Below are 15,181 nucleotides of genomic sequence, written 5' to 3'. Positions count from 1 at the left end.
TAATAATTTGGGAGTACAATGTAGAAAAATCCCTTTTTTTTTTTTTTTTTTAAAAAAAATAAAATAAAATAAAATTAGAGAGGTTTTTCCATCTTCAATTGAATCATAATATGTTGCACAAGTATTTTCGATCAATATGATGATGTAAGCTGTTGTATTTTTTCCCCAAACATTATAAATTGAGGGGTTAAATCGAGGTGCTGAGACATTGTAAAATGTGCTTGCAATTTAACACCCGTTGTGCATCATTCCCTCGAATTTTATTGTTTGGGGACTCCATGGGAGTGAATTCTGCTCATGTGAGATATACAAATAGGAGATTAAGTCATCCTAATGAATAATGATGGAGCAGAGTACTATGGATCATGGTACTCCATACCCAATATGTTTGAGTTATTTTGCCTAAACTTAATTTTTTTTTTTTTATTTTTTTTTTTTTTGAGAAATTATGTTATTTTGCTCAAGTCTTGTGTTATTATGGTAAAACAATATGTTATTTACTTATTTACTTCAACCTTAGTTCGTGCTTTTTTACATAAAAGAACATGTACTTATTTAAAAACAACATATATTTCCTCCATTCGTATTATCTGCAACAAAATGAGTTGCACATTTCCCAAGAACAAACTTTTAAGGGAGATTAATTAAGGAAAGAAAAAATAATTAAGCTCATAACAGAATAGTAACACCACCACCAGAAACCACCAACACCCACCTTGCTGCCACCATAAACTCCGACCTGCAGCAACCACCCGAGATCTACCAGACCCACAACCACCCAAAATCGACCAGACCCATAACCACCCAAAATCGACAAGGCTCAACCACCAAATCCAAAACTCGCAACCTTGTAAACACCCTCAACCCTCCGCTCTCCACCCAGTCAACCACCAACCACCCACGTCTCCCAAAACCACAAGCACCCACCCTCGCCTCTCACCGAAACCCACAACCACCCACTTACCCTCCCCTCTACCCGAAATCCACAACCACCCAGCTCCTTCCCCTCTTCTCGAAATCACTCCACGATTGAAGTAAGGGTCTTTTAGTAAATTTACTCAGAAAAATTTACTTAATGGAAACTTTTTTTTTGTTGCACGTAACTTATAACATCCCAAAAGGCAAATGTTGCACATAATACGTAACGGAAGAAGTATATAAATTGAAATAATAAGAAGTTCACATCAAAATAATATTAGCAGCCATCGTTGAGTGAAACCTAGTAAATTGAAAGAAGAAAAGAGGAGAGAGAAAGTGTGTTGATTTCTGGAAAACCGAAAATTGGAAGAAGAAAAGAGAGAGAAAGTGTATTTGATTTTGAGTTGGAGTAGGTGAGAGGGAGAGTGAGAGGAAGAGAGAGAGTGTGTGGGAGGTTGATTTCACGGAAACCTAAAAAAATGGAAGAAGAAAAGAGGAGAGAGAAAGTGTTTGATTTTGAGTTGGAGTAGGTGAGAGGAAGAAAGAGGAAGTGTAGGAGGAAGATGATGTACTTATTTAAATACTAGGGTGGTTCCACGCGCGCGATGCGCGCTAAATTGTATGGTTAAACTTCTAGGATGTAACATTAAGGTGTAGTTAGTTACCATATAATGTTGGTGTGCGATATGATGGACTACACCGTATAATAACTATGTAGTATAAGTATAGTTAGCAAATACTGCAGACAACATTGTTTGGACACGAGACATTATTCATATGTGAAATGATAAGCACTGTTAATAACAAATAATCGAATTGTCCGACATTTTTTACATCATTTATGCTAGGTAATTGTAAGTAAAGTAGGAAAAATGACTTCTTTAGCCTAATGGTTTCTGCATAGTTTTATGTAATTTACAGGCAACAATAGCCAACAAAGGCAATAATTGATGAAGCATAGCATCCCAGCTGAAAGCCTGAAACTATTAGGCAAAGCAAATACGAAGTACAAATTAGTAGAAGACAATACAGAAGTTGGTTTTGCAAGAACATTTACTTAACTTCTAGGCCAATTATTTCATTAATTAGCATCAAGTCATAAACTAAGCCAAATAGTAGAAGTATTATAGCAACAGCGGAATTATACAAAAAAAGAAAATAATTAACATATCAAATAATATTAAAAAATAAACTTGAAACCATCACTCATCGGTGTTCATCTCATCCCTTCTAACATATTCAACAACTTTAACAACGCTCTATATGTGACAAAGAGTAGCGCTCATGTCAATTGCTAATTAATGACTAAGTTGTAAGTCGTGGCGGGAATAATTTATGGTAATGACGAGTAAAGTTCTGTGATTCATTACTAAGTTTTAGTTCAACAACATATGACTCTGTATAATTAAGTAAATTAATTGATTTAATTAATATAAAATAAATTTTATACAACATAAGTTTATGAGCAAGAACACCCAATCTAAATAGTACTCCCTCAGTTTTTTTTTATTTGTATCACTTTTCTTTTATGAGTGTTTTTTTTTAAATGCATCACTTTTATATTTAGTAACTTTATATTATATTTTATCATTTCTTTCTCTTACTTTAAACCCCACTCAACTTATTTTATCATTTCTCTCTCTTCCATGGTCCCCACTAAAATAATAAAAAATATCTATCATCTCTCACATACTTTTTCTTTCACGGTCCTCATCTTACTTTTACTATAATAATTTATTCATCCACTCACAATATTATATTACTCTCCTAAAACTTTGTGCAATCCAAAGTGATGCAAAAAAAAAAAAAAAAAACAAAAAACGGAGGGAGTATGTTTTATTCATCTCTAACCCTTTGTTAGGTTTCAAACTTCCTACTCTTGTTTTTGTTGGTGTCATCAAAGTAACCTGCATATGGACTGAGTGACTTTCAAATCATCAATATGTGCATCATGGGAAAATTACAATTTTTTTTTAATATTGTATATTCCTTGTATTCTCTTAATCTTAATTTTAAAATCATTTTGTATCTTCTCTAATCTCTAAGTATAAGAATTAAATTTTGACTACAAGGTTGTTGCAAGAATTAATTGCTAAAAATAAATAAATAAATAAAAAACCCGAAGCCACTTAATGTGCTTCCTCAAGAAACTCTATCAATGCCCATCAAAAGAAATCAAATTGATCTATGTGTAACAAGTGATGGTCTATATTCAAGTAATTTCCTCCCAGTAAATACTCCCTACAGGTCAACTACTAAGGTCTCTACTTATCTGGGCACACTACTTCACTACTTATCTGGGTAGAATATGAACTAAACAAATTCAAGCTAAGCAAAGGAGAAAATATCCAACATTTTGCAGCTACTCAGAAAACAAAGCTCTAAACTGAGTAGTTCAGATAAACAACAGTTTGTGCAGCGTTAGAGGAGCAAAACCAACAATGATATCAACTCCATTTGCTTCTCCCAAAGCCCAGTCTCTAAAGATTTCTTCGTCATAGCTTGTTGGTCCACCAGCAGCACACCTATCACCACCTCTTATGCCTCCATATCTCTATCCCGACCATATCCATTTTAGGGGCATCAATCCATATATTTATCGCTTCTATAACAATCACCAACAGGTGGGGGTACCTTCAGTGCTGCAACGATCACGGGAACACATACCCATATATGTTCTCCAAACGGTCTCTACTATCATAGCAACCCCCAGCAGCGCGCTCATAATAACAATTATAATCACAATCTCCCTAAAGACCAAAGCTACCAAATTCAGATTATGAAGGATACCTGCCACCACCACTCGATGGGCAATCCCTAGCCCTGCACGCTCACACTTAAGAGGATGAGAATGCTACAATATCATCATTTCAGTAAAGGAGAACAAAGAATTGTAAACGAATATATTCAAGGGCAAAAAAGTTAGCACACTAAAATAAATAATAATAATTATCACCCCTTCCCATCTCTATTTCATAGCTTTTCTATTGCAAATTCTCAGTTAATTATAATAGTTCACCATCTAAAATTCATTGGTATTCTAATCAGCGTATAATCACATATTACTATTTGGGTTCTAAAATCCTACAATTTTCATTCACCAATCTAGCATGATAATTATTCTACTTCATAAATGATATAACATGTCATGAAAACAAATAGTTAACAAACATCTATAAGAAGCAGACCTTGGTGACTATCCTCGTACTCACTTCGATTTTATAAGAAGCAGACATTGAATTGGTGACTAACCTTGTACACTGGTTGAAAAATGCTTGAAGTTTCACTGCTTAATTTCTGCATGAAGAGATTGCATATAGTTACCTTCAAACTAAGAGACAAACTGTGCTGCTGCAAATGGAAGTTTTAGCTCGATGATATACTGGACAACATAGTTTCTATAGAACACAATATTAAAATTAGCGTCACAACAAGTAAATAGCATATTATCGACCGAAAAAATCAGTCTGTAAAACAGCAAAATCGGTTGCTAAAACTGTTACCGACTGAATTCAGTGGGTAAAAATCGGCTAGTAAAGGCTTGGTCGGTAAATACGACTGAAATTCAGTCGATAAATATGTAGCGACTGATTTTATAGATTTATCGTCTGAATTTTAATCTGTTGGTAAAAACCGACGAAAATCAAACAAGTCGGTATTTACCGACCAATTTCGGTCGCTATTTTGCAACTGATAACAATACAGTCGGTAAAATTGTTAGGAATATTAAAAAAATAAATAAAAGCCTGCAAACCAAACACATGACTACAACTCTGTATTTTTTATACGGTACTCAATTAATACATTTTGTTCATCGTATACCATCTTCACTAATTATTCAATAATTTTCACAATTTTAAATAGTTCTCAATAAATTTTACAATTAATACAAATCAATTTAAAAATTACAAAAACAGAAGTTCAAGCATGATCCAATTTTGTTGATGTTGAACATTGAGTAGAACCTACAACAACACAATTTTCAGTAAATAAATTAATCAAAAATCATAAAGTATGAAAAGACAATATACTAGAGATAGTAATGAAATTAAAAAAAGAACTCAATTGTGAAATTTAGGCAGTCAAGAAAATCCAAAACAAAAAATTAAACAAAGACCAAACCGATATACATATGCAAAAACCATAAAACTGGGCTTAAAAAAAAAATAATAGATCGAAAAATGCAAAGGTAAAAATAATATCAACCCGAATTTACGAAACTCAGATCTGAATTACCCAATTTTTTGTTACTCTGACATACAAATTTTAACACTTAAAAATTGAAAAAGCAAAACAGATCTATGCCAAAATATACTGCAAAAATAAGAATATTATCACTCAAAAAGGAAATCCCAAATCGAAAACGCAAATCCAAATTAAAAACGAAAAAAAAGAACATTAGATAAAAATAACGAGAATTAATGTTAATAAGGGCCTATTCTCATTGACTGAAATGAGCTGAGCTGAACTTAACTTATTAGAGCTGAACTGAACTGAACTGAACTTATTAATTAGTGATTTTTAACTACGGATTAATGATCTTTGATTATTTATTATTATTATATATATATGTGTATATACAAATATACATATTAAAATATTTAAGAAAAATATACTATATAATTAAAATATTTATGAAAAATATATTAAAAACATGAAATCCCAAAATATTTTAAAAACATATAATATATAATTAAAAAATAAAATATTAAAATGAAAAAAGAACACAAAACACTTTGTGAAAAGTTATCAAAATTAAAAAAAAAAAATAATAATAATAAAACCAAAAAAAAAAAAAAAAAAAAAAAAACATAAAACTGGAACGAATTTAAAACAGAGTCAACCGTCAACTAATCTCTTTATTTTTATTGTTATTGTTATTATTATTGTTATTATTATTATTATTGTTGTTATTGTTATTCTTATTATTATTGTTATTCTTATTATTATTATATTATTATTGTTATTCTTATTATTATTGTTATTATTATATTATTATTAATAATATTATTATTGTTATTATTATTATTAATTATTGTTATTATTATTATTATTATTATTATTATTATTATTATTATTATTATTATTATTATTCTTATTCTTATTCTTATTGTTATTCTTATTATTATTATATTATTATTGTTATTATTGTTATTCTTATTATTATTGTTATTATTATATTATTATTAATAATATTATTGTTATTATTATTATTATTATTATTATTATTATTATTATTGTTGTTGTTGTTATTGTTATTCTTATTATTCTTATTATTGTTATTCTTATTCTTATTGTTATTATTATTATATTATTATTATTGTTATTGTTGTTATTCTTATTATTATTGTTATTATTATTAATTATTATTATTATTGTTATTATTACTATTACTAGTATTACTATTACTAGTATTACTATTACTAGTATTATTATTATTATTATTATTATTATTACTACTACTACTACTACTACTAGTATTACTATTAGTACTATTACTACTACTATTACTATTATTATTATTATTATTATTATTATTATTATTATTATTACCACAATTATTACTATTATTATTATTGTCGTCGTTGTAATATAAGCTTAGAAGTATGAAATTTGGCTTTATATCATTAGCAATATCATTAGACATAAATTGAACTGAAATGAAATTAATCTGATGTGAATAGGCCCTAAATAAAATTGTAAACTTAGTAAGCAAGATCTGATATTAAATTCATTAAAATTGATAGTTGAACACAAAATCAAAGTAAAAAAAAAAACGGATTCCATACAATATAAAATATAAAAACTAAAACGAAACATGGTATTATAAAAATAAAAAAATCTGATTCCATACAAAAGTTTTATAAAAAAATGAAACACGAAACATGGAATATAGAAACCAAAATATAATTTCATCAGTCGGTAATTGCCGACCGTTATAAAAATCAATCGAAAATGTTATTTTATTGACTAAAATTTAACCCGTCGGTAAAATCAGTCGGTAAAAGCGCGTTTTTTTGTAGTGCATGTGATCCAGCAAAGATTCATGTAGTGAGTGTACTGATCACAAACCCTTTATCTGTTAAATTTGGTTGAACAAAAAACCACCCCCAGTCCCCCCTACCTCCAAGATATTTTTCAGGGTGCACATATGTAAAGAGGTCCTGCTTATATTCCAACAACACCTAATCTTTTCATATAGATCCTCATCAAATCAACAAAAACACACAAGGAATCTAAAGATTTTGTATGATTCAATGGTGATGATCAAGGAATGTAAATATTTTGTTTGCTTCACAAAATCGTTTTATAGCATATGCAACGGCAACAAGATTCCTGCAAATCAAGCCAATCGACAAGACTTTTCCATACGTATATCTGCTCCTAAGTTACTTTACATACTTTTCCAGTAAAACATAATTTAATCCATAGACTTTTCCGGTAAAAGTGTAAAACACTCAATAGATGATCAAATGACAATGAGAAGTGCAAGCAGTGAGAATTAGGAGGCAGCCCCAAAAAGAAGTTAGAATTGAAAATATCCTTGGATTATACAACTACAAATTAAACAATGTTTTCAGTATGATATATCTAACTACGATGAACCTGAACACAAACCCATTTAATATAATACAACAAACTAACCATAATTAAACCAAATTCATACAAACATTAAGAAAATCGATACCAGTAGAAAAATGAAAGAAAGGGAAATTAAAAAGAAAAAGACAAGAAATCAATACCAGTAGAACAATGAAAAAAGAGAAATTAAAAAGAAAATTACCTCCTTGTCCAAAACCATTCTTTTAAACTTCACTCGTCAATTTAAACTGATATTTGCAAAACAATCAAAGTATACCCACAAATAAATTCCATAAAATCACAATGTCCGACATCCTCACCTTTAATTCTCTTTCATCCTTCTCTTAACCGGTTTTTTGTGTAGCCTTGAATCGCTTCCGAAGCTCCTCAATCTGCAAAACAAGAAGATCAAAGAAAAGAAAGAGAAATAAAAAACAAAGGTCAGATCTAGTAGCAACTTTATAAGAAGGGGTGATTTGATGCAATTTGGGGGTGACTTGATGCAATTTGGGGTTGATTTTTTGTTACGTACAAAGCAGATGTTTATCACTTTTTCGCTATAACAATAAAAAAATAAAAAAAAATAAAAAAGTATTTGCATGTACCCACACCAAGATATATGAAGAAAATATCATTAAGAGGCCTAAGTTCCATAAACAAAGAAAAGAAAGTAGAGACACAAGCAATATTGGCCTGAAAATTTCATGTGTTAGCCAACAAATCATCAATTGTAGCTTTTTACACAAAAGATTATTATGCATTAGATTCAAAAATTACAGAAACCATGCATAATATTATTAATCAGACAAACCTGATAATTGTACATAAGAAAGACGTTCATCTTCAAGCAGGAAACTAAACTCAGGACCAAAATCTAAGAAATCACCATGATCTGTGACCTAATCCCAATTGAAAAATCTATTATAACTCAAATATTCTAGCATCCCATGTCCTCCACTTAATAGGGAGATAAAAATCAGCATATGCCATTGCTAATAAAGGTCATATAGGCATGATGTGGGACAAAATCTCTAGGAAGATCACAGGTTATAGTTTCCATTGTTCCACCACATAAACCTGACACTGATGAAAAATATCAAATCTTGAAGCTACATGTTTCTTGTATTCTTGGTGACTATTTGAATGAACTTCTACTTGGCGGCTTTCATTAGTTCAGAAACTCTAGCACCCATTATCTTAGGAATTGGCTCATCTATTGACTGCAACAGCTTAAGTGCTGGATAATACAAGGAGAGATTATGTCTAACAAAGATTTAACACCCTTTTTTTTTTTTTTTAATGATATTCAAATATGAACCTGAATTGATGACCAATAATGTTTACATGACATAAGAATAGGTAAATTCACAACATAAAGGCAAAAGATATGATCATATGATCTATAAGTTTGCCCAAAAAAAAAAAAAAAAAAAAAAAAAACAAAAACTGAAAGTTTTGCTCTCTTGAATAATGCAATTTCATGGTTAATGCAAACAGTTAGGGTTGAATAATAGAAGCATGACATTTCAATAATCAGCTTAGGCATGTAGTTAAAAGAGTGAATCCTGAAATTCAGAGGGTTGAATAACTGTCTGATAGACTGCTAGTGCTGACATCTATACTCAGGTAGAATTTCACCAAGGAGGCAAGGATTCGTCAAATCGCAGGTAAAAAGAAATGCGGAGAAATTTATATGCATAAACTAATCAAAACAGAAGCAAAATAGCTTAAGCCTAATGGATAGAGGATATGAATCTAAGCTGGTCAAAGATATCAAACTTTGACCAGAAAAAGGTTAAATGAGAAGCTTGAAGAGAGAAACAAGCTGGTTATGCATAACTTTCATTCAACTTTTAGCTGCTTTCCAACAAGGATCAGAACAGCCAAAGTTGTGAAATTCTTCAGCCTTGCTTTCAAATAATGAAAAATAAATACAATTTCAATAAGATATTCTTTGAGTTTTATGCAGTTTCTTTTAGCTTTATGGCCCAATTGGCCTTTATCCACTTATTTTTGGCATATGCCAACAACCAATCTATCCTAAACACCGCAGGATATTCTTGAAATCAAGAAAACTGGCTCTTAGTGATTACTTTTCCAAAAGTAGGATCAAACTTGACTAAACAAATCTTAACGCATTGATGAACTCGATGAAAACAAAAAAAAAAAAGTTCAATAAAGTTTAATGTCTTTCTAAAAATCCAGTCAAGTACTTAAATTTAGCGGACTTAAATTTAGCAGCTTTAGGATCATACCCATATTTCTTAGCCTCAACAGGAAAAAGATCATCGTACTTCATCTTCTTTGCAGTGTCATTTGTATAAATAACCTCTATTTTCATCCCCCAAATTCTTGCTGGTTATGTTCATTTTAACAAAATGTAATCACACAACATTAATTCAAAATACCAGTATTTGTCCTGAGGTTAACAACAATGACATCATTACCTCAATGTGTAATGCTCCCGCTCCAAGTAGGATATATGGGGCCAATTATACTTAATCTTAACCCAGCAATAACATGTAGGAGTACACACATAATATATGAGATACTCATGGATTTGCCAATATTTGAGCATTCAAAATACCAAAATGCAGGACTCAAATCCACACGAACCACAATCAATTAAGCATAATAGCATGAAAACTCGGCTTAAATTACCTCTTTTATGATTTTCACAGCAATCTTGTCCTTGACACTTCCTCTGGGATTCAAGAACTCGGCTTTCCCAAGAATCTGCCCAAACAAAAACTACTTAGGGCTTATGCTTTGATAATTAAGGTTATATAAAAATAAATAAATAAATAAATAAATAAATAAAAAAAATAAAATTCAGCTACTACTGGTATTTGTTTTAAAATCATCAAAAAGCACAATACAGAATCCTCAATTCTAGACTATTAGTAATTTAGTAGATCTTCCCTTAAAAAAAAAATTTATTAGATCAATTCTATCAAAATAAATTAACAATTTAGCACATATTGGCAAAATTAACATCTAAAACTTAATCAATCGAACCCACAATAAAAATTAGCAATTAACAGGTAAAAACAAAAATCTTGACCAATGATTTCACCTTCACCTTCGTTCTAGATCCGTTTTCTATCTCCTCATTCAGCGGCTATTTGTCCTTCCGTTCCTTGGTCTCTCGGAGTTTGATAGTGCCGAGTGGTGACCGTGGATGGCAGACGCATTGTAAATGAAGACAATTAAGGTTCCGATGACCCAATCACCGTCGCCGGCTCATTGTTGATAGTTGTATAGAAAGTGAAAAGGGAAGAAGAGAGAGAAAAGGGGCGTATGGAGGAGGAGAAAGTAGGGGAAGTGAAATACAGATTCCATTGTTGGCAAGAGCATGCTAAGTTGATGCAGTCGAGGTGCAGGAGCTCTTGCTATTACCTTGCAAGCAATATACATTGGCTAAATTTTCAGCCCAAAAGCAACTCATTAGAGACAAAAATGAAGAAAGAAAAAAGAAGAAAGAAATTATTATTTTGCCACATCACAATAGCTGCCTCACATGCCCTCCACACATGTGGACACTGTTCATAAGGAGAACAAGTGAAACATTTTAATGATTGAGGATAAAATTTTTCAAAAAAAACCTTTTAAATGCATCATTTTGCGAAAAAAAACCTTTTAAAAGCTTTATAGTATAAAAAAAACTCGAAATTAAAAAAAAATTTGTTCAAAGAAACCTAGTACCACTAATTCACTTGATTAACCTCTAATATCTTCTAATTACTCTCTAACTCTCACTTAATAATTTAATAATTAAATTAATTTATAAATTAAAAAAAAAAACCACCACCACCACCACTCTAACCACCAACCCAGCCACCCTACTCTCTTTTCCCTCCTCTGGCAGCAGCTCCTACCACCGTGACCCAACTCCACCGCAACCCCCCTCCATAAACCCCGACAACTCCCTACCCAGTACTTACCTCCTCCTCTGTTCTGCCATCACCAGAGTTCCAACTTCCTCCTTCTATCTGCCATTATCATATCGCCGATTGTTAAAAATTAGCAATTAACAGGTAAGGGAGATTATCAGAGGAACATGGATAATGGGTTTGATTGAGAAGGTAAGAAGAAGGAATTGGAAGAAGAAAGTCAATTGGAGGAGAAAGGGGAGAATTGACGAGGGGAGTAATAGAGTTGTGATATTAATGAAGATGACGACATTGATGGAGCTTCGAGATCTATCAATGGTGCGCGGAACGGAGGAGGAAGTGGGTAGGTGAGTTGTCGGGGTTTAGGGAGGGGAGAGGGTTTTGTTGCGGTGGAGTTGGGTTGCCGATGGTGGAAGTTGTTGCCAAGGGAGGTGGAAAGGGATGAGGGTGGTTGTGCTGGTGGTTAGAGTGGTAGTGGTGGTGGTTTTTTTTTTTTTTTTAATTTATAAATTAATTTAATTATTACATTGTTAAGTGAGAGTTAGAGAGTAATTAGAAGATATTAGTGATTAATCAAGTGAATTAGTGGTACTAGGTTTCTTTGAACAAAAAAATTTTAACTTCGGGTTTTTATATACGATAAAGCTTTTAAAAGGTTTTTTTTTGCAAAATGGTGCATTTAAAAGGTTTTTTTTTTTGACAAATTTGCCTAACATATATTACCTTCGTTTCATATTATTTGCAACGATTAGACATTTTTCCTCTCTATTTTATGTCAAATTGTTGTAAATAATATAAAATGAAGGTAGTACATAAATGGAAATAATAAGAGTTTCACATCAAAATAACACAAATTTTATAAACCTGGAGTACTGTTAGAGGCCTCAATAAGATTTTGTAGATGGAAGCTAAGGTGTGGCTAGGTGAAAATTACTAAAGATTTCTAGCTTTGGCTTAAGATTTACCTATGTTGTACCACCTCCTAAAGTACTTTTCATTCTATTTTGTTTTGGTGTTCTTGTTTAGAAATTATACCAATTTGTTAAGAGTTAATCAATTTAGTCAAGGTGTGAATGTCCACACTCCAATTTCTTCATTGCATTTAATATAGTAGCCAACCCCAATTGCCACCCTCTAAGGTTATAGCCCACAATGTAATAGTGGTTCTTACTACTATAAATAACCATGTAATTTCACTTGTATGATGCAAAAAATATTACCAAGAGTAATACATAAAAGTAGTAATACTTCTCTTATTACCTTCTTCTCTTAATCCTCTAATTTCTATATATTTCATAACACGTTATCAGCACCATCTTCAATCAGGTATACTTATACCGATTATCCAATTTTTACAAAGATTCAATTTCCTTCACAAAATATATTTTGAGGAGTATGCTCTATAGTTGCCCATATGGGATCCTCTATACCAGAAACTCACAATATATTTCTCCACAAAATTACTCTACATAATTAGCCATGTTGATTAAAAATGAGGATATCAATACATACCTTATTTATGATACTTAGTTTGGTAACTCTCATGCATGGTTATAGAAAGTAATATATAATTACTTTTGCATGTGGAAATATTTGTTGTATGCATGTTAATAGAGTAAATTTCATGGTCACACAAATCATGTTTATACTTACTTACTTGTGCATAATTACTAAAATGAAAAAAAAAATGATGCAGCCTTTATATTTATTTAATTTTTAGATTACACACTTTTATGTTTCTTTCAATTTTCGAACCCTTGACCTCATGAATAGATTAGGGTTCTCGGACCACTACGGCTTGCATCCCAGTGTGATACTTATTTACGTTTGTAAATATTAATAGTTTGATTACGATTATTTTACCAGTCTACTAGAACATTGTATGATATTTTTACAGTAGTGTAAAGCTGAAACGGATAATTTACCCCCCTATAAAAGGCGGATTACACCCCCTTATTTCACCATACAAACCTTATCCCCTCCTTAAACTTTACCCAAATTATCTCCTCTTCTTCTTCCTCCATTTACACCGGTCACACACCATGTTCCCCGTCGACAACCGACAACCACCACACCCCTTTACCTTTGAAGAAGATTTAAGGAAATTAAAACTATATTTAGTTTTAATTATGGCCCTAGTAGTTTTATTAATGGCAATGATGATTTTCATCATTTTACATAAGTAACGCTCGGTTTTTCGACAAAGGGAATTCATGCATGTAATCTCCGTAGTACTTCAAGTTTTTTTTTGTCTTCTAGGTAGATTATAAGTGCATTTTGTTATAATAAATGTTCCTTTTGTCTTATCATTAATGTATGTCATTAATATTATTATTATTATTGTTATTATTATTATTATTATTATTATTATTATTATTGTTGTTGTTGTTGTTGTTGTTGTTGTCGGTGATGTAGTGATAGTAGTAGTATTTATTGTTATTGTTATTATTATCATTGTTATTGTTATTATTGTTGTTGCCGTTGTTTAATTAACGTAATTATCATGTTTAATTTTAGCTTAACTTTATGTAAATCATAATAATAACCCAAGGGGGAGAAGCAAATATGTTTTAAATGGATTATTATTATGATTACAATTTGATTACTTTAATTATCACTTGCTTAATTGGCTTAATAATAATTACCTATTTGATTGTAGTTAAAATGGGAGACTTGATGAAAGACAATTTGACGTATTAGACTTGTCCGGACATAATTATCTTGAATGGACAGTTGATGCCCAAATGAATTTGAAGGCTCAGGGATTGGAACATACAATCAAAGAAATTACCATCCCAGGAAACGAAAAAGATGCCCCTGCTCAAGTTAAAGTTCCAACTGATCAAGAGAAAGTAAAAGCTATAGTTCTCTTAAGGCATCATTTACATAACAGTTTGAAAACTGAGTATTTAATGGTGGAAAATCCCAGAGAACTATGGGATAGCCTGAAAGGAAGATATGACCACCATAAAAGGGTACTCCTTCCTTCAGCACAATTTGAGTGGACAAACATGAGATTTCAGGACTTTAAATCTGTCAGTGATTATAATTCATCACTATATAAAATCGTATCAATATTGAGATATTGTGATCAACCAGTCACTGAAGTGCAAATGATAGAGAAAACACTCTCTACATTCCATGCTAACAACATTGTATTGCAACAGCAATACCGTGAAAGAGGCTTTGCAAAATATTATGAGCTTATCTCTACATTATTGGTTGCTGAAAAGAATAATGATCTTCTGTTGAAGAATCACAACCTAAGACCAACTGGGTCTCAAGCATTCAATGAAACAAATGCTGTACAAAGCTCAAATCCACCCGAGACAAATGTTGCTCATAGAGGTGGACGTGGAAAATATAATAACCGTGGCAGAGGTCGTGGAAATTTCCGCGGACGTGGCCGTGGACGTGGTTATGGCCGTGGTAGAGGCCAATTTCCCCCTAGAAACAACACTCAAAGGGGGCATCAACAAGGAAACAAAAATCAAGCCACCACAAAAGGAAAAGACACATGTTATAGATGTGGCATGACTGGACATTGGGGACGTACTTGTCGTACGGCCAAACATCTGGTAGAACTATACCAGGCTTCCATTAAAGGGAAAGAAAAACATGCCGAAACAAATTATGTTAATGAAGAAAATGTCCCTGGAATTAGCCTTGATGTGTCTGATTTCCACATAGACAATGGTGAAGCTGGTGGTGAATTTATCTTTGGAGAGAATAATCATGTTTAGATAATTCATCAATTACTATGATATGTATTATGTTTTCATTATGTA

General features: G+C 31.6%; 1 long non-coding RNA gene across 4 annotated transcripts; it reads right to left on the bottom strand.

The window, feature by feature from the left end:
* Nucleotides 1-4,630: 4,630 nt before the first annotated feature.
* LOC145563691 (uncharacterized) lies at nucleotides 4,631-11,467 on the bottom strand. Of its 4 annotated transcripts, XR_014094579.1 has the most exons (5): nucleotides 10,577-11,467; nucleotides 10,162-10,236; nucleotides 7,821-7,892; nucleotides 7,703-7,748; nucleotides 4,631-4,883 (listed from the first exon to the last, which is right to left on the bottom strand). It is a non-coding gene; the product is annotated as an uncharacterized LOC145563691 (long non-coding RNA). The 4 variants fall into 4 exon arrangements; XR_014094578.1 differs by having other exon boundaries at nucleotides 7,703-7,892; XR_014094580.1 differs by lacking the exon at nucleotides 7,703-7,748.
* Between the last annotated feature and the right edge of the window lie 3,714 nt (nucleotides 11,468-15,181).

Source organism: Chenopodium album, chromosome 10 (assembly GCF_948465745.1).
Source record: "Chenopodium album chromosome 10, dcCheAlbu1.1, whole genome shotgun sequence".
Lineage (NCBI taxonomy): Eukaryota > Viridiplantae > Streptophyta > Magnoliopsida > Caryophyllales > Amaranthaceae > Chenopodium > Chenopodium album.
The sequence above is the reverse complement of the archived record's forward strand: the minus strand, read 5'-3'. Positions and strand labels throughout refer to the sequence as shown.